At 44.1% G+C, this 6,355-nt stretch overlaps 1 long non-coding RNA gene across 1 annotated transcript; it reads left to right on the top strand.

The window, feature by feature from the left end:
• The first annotated feature begins 350 nt into the window (after positions 1 to 350).
• On the top strand, positions 351 to 4,707 carry LOC106034486 (uncharacterized). Its single transcript, XR_001206099.3, has 3 exons — positions 351 to 526; positions 837 to 1,017; positions 4,411 to 4,707. It is a non-coding gene; the product is annotated as an uncharacterized lncRNA (long non-coding RNA).
• The last annotated feature ends 1,648 nt before the right edge of the window (positions 4,708 to 6,355 follow it).

Here is a 6,355-nt window from a genome sequence, read left to right as displayed (position 1 = left end):
TCAAGTTTTTGAGGCTGAGCAAGACCTGTGGTTTTTCTTTCCTCGATAATCCCCCCCCCCCTCAGTTCAGTCATTGAACCAGTATCTAGTTTTATTGCCTAGCTGTAAACCTTGCTTTAGTTCTTGATCACTGACTGAATTTGCAAAGACATTGTGAATTCTCACCAAATTCCACTGAGAACGGTGCTGATTACTCTGTTCTCTCAGCAGGCACCGCTCTCAGGTCAGATTCCTTCCACCTCTCATTCCCTGCCCCTCCCTGCAAAGGAAATGCCATGAGCTTTTTTTTTCTCCAGAGGAGCAAGTTTGGCCACAGGGATGCTAGAAGTTTCTCCCTGCTTTCCCAGTAACTTTCCTGCCCCACAGATCTGCTGAGCAGTCCCTGTCGGGGCTGCTCCTGCAGGGAGCTGCATGGCCTCTTGTTGGGCCCGAGGCCACCTCGCAGCTCTGTAGGCCATAGGAGCTTGCAGAGGCAGCATCTCACACAGGCTTTTTGGCTTTTTCTCTTCTCTGTGCGAGCAAGAAGGTAGACATGGGGCATCAGATGTGCTGCATCCTATTTTCTAACTGCAATTTGAGGGGGGGACAATGAAACCTAAGCTTAAGGGCCAGGTGGGTACTGGAGCAGGGAGGCCAAAACGCGTCCCGCAGTGAGGCACCGCACCAAGGCTCCTCTGTGGGAGGCCGATGGCAGTGCTGCCCCTGCATGTAAGGTAACCAGATGCCTGGCGAGATGGGGAGAGGGCACAGTGCAAGGCCTCCCTGCGGGGATAAGGAAAGGGGATTTACAAACCGCCAAAGTGCCCATCATCACATGAGCTTTGTTTCCTTTTTAGTTCTACTCATGATTTTATGGCAACGACAGGAAGAACACTGCTTACTGCTCGCGATGCTGGATTTCTGCTACACAGAATGAACCCTCGACACCTACCTACAATGACGGAGTAGCACACACCTGGCTGCAGGTTAAACAACACGAGCATTTCTCACACACATCCCATATTTTAAGATAAAAAGGTAGGATTCAGCTATGCTTATGTTCATTCTTACTCTGTCGTTTCAATTTGCTAGCCTTACTGCTGACCTCTAATCATTGTATTTTTTGATTTTCAAGAAAGATACAAATGAGTAATTGCAAATCAAACCCCAGTCCAGGAGACACATACAAGTTGCTTCTTCTGTGTTAGCAGCCTTGAGAAGGTTGCTAACCCTCCTGCCTGCACACAGTGACATAAAGCTGTACTGTGTAATACAAATGAGTTCACCCTGTCACGGTTATATTTCCGTGGGTTTTGGGTCTCTTTGGTTGAAACAGTTTTCTCACAAGAACTAAAGTACCACAGAGAGTGCCAAAGATAATTACGTTCAGTGGGAGTATTTTTAGTGAAAACTGTATTCATTCAGCTGAGCCCTCTCCTTATGTTGTATAACTTCGTGTGCTCTCATACTTCTAATGAGTGATACATTAATAGATTTACCATATAATCACAGATAAAGTAAAAACGGAAAACTATAACTAAGGAACACGTGATAGCAAGCCTTAAAATACTCTGGGATAGGTTTGAACGACTTGCTGGCTAGGAAACTGCTGAATCATTCCCTCATGGTCATACTGAAAATAGCATTTAATTTGGCAAAGCACATACAAGCTACTCATGTTCCCTATTGTTTAATGTCTGCTGAATAGCTGCTGATCAGTAAAGGTGAAGAAGCACTCTCCTAACTTTGCTGCCTCCTTGGGAGGAAAAGAATAGCGATTATATTTTTTCCTACATTAATTCTCCCTTTCATAACATTAGTTTTTAAATAGGAATAAATAAAAAAATAAATAAACAAATAAATAAATAAAGCCCCCAAAACAGTTTCAAACCATCCTGTGAGTTTTCTGAGCTTGAGGCACCTTAGAATCGAATGCATTTGCCTTTTCACACACAGAGCACTGAAGGGTAGCAGCTATCACTCATCTCTGTTACAGTCAGTCCTCTGGGGAGGTTGATGTTTTCGGTACAGGGCCTGTAAGTTATTTCTTAGATCGAAGTGAAAAAAAGAGCCTATCTATGTCAATTAAACATTGAATCAATATGAAGGAAGCGGTGCTCTTTGAGGCCTTAGAAAAAGTGATTGCTTAATACTCTTAACAAGAGGTGAGAGGTTTTTAAAAGTTGAGTTCAAAAGTTCCAGCTGGAGTTAATTATGTTCTCTAATAGGCTTTGTAATGACTGCATTTCCCTGCCCCTGGCGTCCCAGTGGTGGAAGGAGAGACAAGAGCTGCCCTCTGAGTTTCTCTCAGAGCCTAGCGATCTCCTCCCTTACTCCTGCTGCCCTGGTATGACGGAGCCCTGGGCTGAAGTCCCAGGTTTATCAGCAGAAAGGGCACAGCGCAGGCTGCTGGCATGACCTTCGCAAAGTCTGTCTAAGGCAGATCAATGCCCCACTTCCAGCAGCACAAGCTTCATCCTCTCTCCATCCCCTGGTCCCCATGGTGCCTGATGCCAGCACGGATGCTGTTGGCCTTACCCTAGGTGCCTTAGCCCTGCTAGAGGGATAGGCTGTGCAGAGTAGTGCTTTCATCAGAGCTGCCAGGGGACAGGCACCAAGAAAGTGTAGGGAGAAACTTAAGAGGGGAAGGAAAATGACTGCAGTTTTCTCTGCTCAGTCTGGGAGCATCACTTCCCATATCTCTCCCGACTTGACCTCTCTGCAGTGGCTGACCAGCACTGAACTCGCCAACTGTGCTCCCACTGGGGCATTGCCTGCTACTGCTGAGCCCCTGCTGGTGTTGGGCGGTGCAAGGTCTGATAACGAGACAAGGATCTAACACTAACAAGTCCTCCACTAAACCATATCACTAAGGGCTACATCTAAACGTCTCTTAAAGACCTCCAGGGATGGCGACTCAACCACCTCCCTGGGCAGCCCATTCCAATGCCTAACAACCCTTTCAGTAAAGAAGTTCTTCCTAACATCCAACCTAAACCTCCCCTGGCGCAACCTTAGCCCATTCCCCCTCATCCTGTCACCAGGCACGTGGGAGAATAGACCAACCCCCACCTCGCTACAGCCTCCTTTAAGGTACCTGTAGGGTGCGATAAGGTCGCCCCTGAGCCTCCTCTTCTCCAGGCTGAACAAGCCCAGCTCCCTCAGCCGCTCCTCGTAAGCCTTGTTCTCCAGACCCCTCACCAGCTTCGTTGCCCTTCTCTGGACTCGCTCGAGCACCTCCATGTCCTTCTTGTAGCGAGGGGCCCAAAACTGAACACAGTACTAGAGGTGCGGCCTCACCAGAGCCGAGTACAGGGGGATAATCATCTCCTTAGGTAACTGTCCAGTTAAAATCTGACCATTTAAAACATGATGGTGTTTTTTAAAAGAATAAAAGATATACTACCCATTAAACATTTGCCTTGTAAACTTTATTCAGGAGCCTGTATATCACTTAATGAAACATTCTCATCCACTTTGTATTAGTACAGTGGAAAATAAAATGTCTGCGGTAATCCAGCTGTGTGAAGTTGCAGCTCTTGCATTTTTGTCCATGACTTAAATACAATCATGTAATTTTTCTTGCAAATAAAATCCACCTTTGAAAAGAGAATGCTCTCCAGGCAGGAAGCGTGGGCAGCCCAGCCCTCCAGTCTCCATGGAGGGCAGCTTGCTCTGAAAGCAGAGGGTGGTGTTTCGGGTGTTTCCTTTACAAGACTCCAAATTGCGGTAGGTTGGACACACGGGGGCTGCTGAAGAGATGTGCTGAGTCAGTTTGCTGTTTTAGCAGCGCTGCCTGATACAGCTCATCTGCAGTTTCCACACCGCACAGGAGGTTGTAGGTACTTCACTTCCCTAATTACCTTTTCCACTTATGCTACCTGTTTCTCACAACTTTGTGAGAATTGACTAAACTCTTTGGCACAGCTGTAATCAGCTAATTCCCCTTGGTCTCTCTGCCTGATAGGTTAAACTTTTTTTCCAGAAATTCACAAACATGTTTTGCTTCTTGGTCCTACTTTTTTAGATTTCAACAGTAAATGACTGAGCCTACCCAAGCCCAGAAATTGTGGTCCCCCACACTCACAAAGCCCAAGACACAAACAAGCTGTATTAATTAACCTTCAGCCAGCACCATTAGGGTGGTGCAGAGCCACCTCAATCCAGGTGACTTCAGAAGCAGGAGGAAAGTCTAGAGGCAGTTTGCTAGAGTGACAAGCAATGGTTTAGGGTGAGGGAGCAGGGAAGGATGGGAGCTGCCACACAGTAAGATAAAGATCTGAAGGGTGCAGGGATTTCAATAATGCCTAGAAGAGAGGTGATAACGTGAAACCAAAAAAACCTCATCCTTCGATATTTATTTGCCTGTGCTCCGTCATGTGTTCCTGGTGAGCTGCTACACTTCTTTCTTAATATTTTATATCCCTTTAGCTTTCCAGCTGAGCTCTCCAGTGTGCTCTTCTACAGGCATTGGACTTCTGATATATTTTACCAAGCATGACATAAGGCAAGAACTGCTGACTCATCCCCGAGTTCATCCAATAATGCCTTGTATCACTTCCTCTGGGTGGTCTTGCGAAATTGTTCCGGCCTTTTTTTTTCTTCTTTTTTCTTTTTTTCCAAACAGTGCTATTCATAGATGCAAAGTTAGCTGAATAAAAACACATTGTAAGAACTGCAGTCAATACTACTGAAGTGAGCTTCTTGTATTTATTTCATTCCTTCAAACTTTACTCAGTAACAATTTGTGTAAGCATCAATATATAATGACTAAATTGTTCATTATTTGTCTAATAAGAAGCAGGATAACATACTGATATCCTTTTATTTTTAAGTGTTAAGGAGGATTAGAATTGCAAACTTTTGTTAACAGTTCTGCCTCTTAAGGAAGAGAATTAGAAGATCAAAATGGTCACCAAGAAATCATTCTCTGAATATGTCTGTATTAATTCAGTATAACATTTGCTTGTTGATGTAATTTGTAGTAGCACTGCATGCAGCTCTCTGCAGCATGACCTCAAGTAGTGGGGCACACGTTCAGTAAACTACAAAAATTGAAAGTTGCAGCTGCCTTGGTTGTCTTCTTTGGCACTAGGCAGCAAGTCAAGTCTGCATCCTGAAGCTCAGTATGTGAAAGCCACCAATAATGATGAAGTGCCACCAATAATATAGCTCCTCCAGATCCTTTTTTTCCAATGTCAAATTTGTCCATGAATACAAAATTGTCCTCAGCAAATAGCTGATGCATTGGAAATATACAGACCTCAAAATCAGCACCTGTCCTGAAGACACAGGTGCAGCTTCCATGGTTTGGGGCTCTGTGAATGTGGAGGTGCCTGGCTAGGGTGGAGGAGAATGTGGATCTGTAACTCAAATTCTTTATCACATTTAAGAGTACTTACACTTTCTAGAAAGTGCAGTGGCTATTCATACGATCTTCTAGTGCTTCTGCTTCCATGCTCTAATACTTATCTAACCTATGTCCTCAGCATCTGAATGAGGAATGCCAACTAGGCAGCAGATGGAACATCAGAAAGAAATACAAAATCAGTCTGAAGTCACAGCTTTCTGCCAAACATCCAAATATTGGCCTTTGTCTCTTCTGTTTGCTCTGTTCCATTTAGATAAGACAAACATTTAGATTTTACCTCAGCTAAACAGATAAAATGAAACCTAACTTCCTTTGTAGCCTTGAACTTGAACTTAACTGGTACCCTAAGTTAACATCCAAGCAAGTTAAGCCAAGTTACCATTTCATTACTGAAAACCTAGTCTCAGTTAGCAAAGCAAAACCGGTTAAGAACTCATTATCTGTAGAGGGGGAACAAACCTATGCGTTCACCTTCAGGAAAAAAAATAATAATAATCTAATTCTTATTGTCTAATCAGGCTGTGTTTGCTTTGAATCCAAAGATTGGACATCCTCAGCTCTGGTTCCTCTATTCACTGAATTCCTCTATTCAGAAAATCTATTCCTCTGGGTGTCCACCTGGTCCCACAAAATTAAAGATACAGAAAAGAAGCAGTGGGAGCACAGTTTCCTTCCTTCCCTATTTTGGCCAAATGAGGCCAAATGACACAGTCAGGGGAAAGATTTAAAGGTGATGAGACATATTGCATTCTTTTGTAGATACGGTGGTTTCAGCACTGAGGCTGGTGGTATCTGCCAAGTTTGGGCACTATTTAAAGCACACAAGAGAGCAGAAAATAGAGCCAAAGCATGACTCTACTTCTCAGGCAACTGCAAATCTCTAGAAAGGCTATCTTGGCAAGTACAGGCAGTAAAAGGGCAGTAAAGTTAAAGGCCCTTGAAACGTGCATGAAAAAAACAGATCTTTTTTTTATCATAAGACAACTTCTAGGATTGCTATCCTGC

This window comes from Anser cygnoides, chromosome 6 (assembly GCF_040182565.1).
Source record: "Anser cygnoides isolate HZ-2024a breed goose chromosome 6, Taihu_goose_T2T_genome, whole genome shotgun sequence".
Taxonomy (NCBI): domain Eukaryota; kingdom Metazoa; phylum Chordata; class Aves; order Anseriformes; family Anatidae; genus Anser; species Anser cygnoides.
Note: the sequence above shows the minus strand (reverse complement) of the source record. Positions and strands in the feature narration are given on the sequence as shown.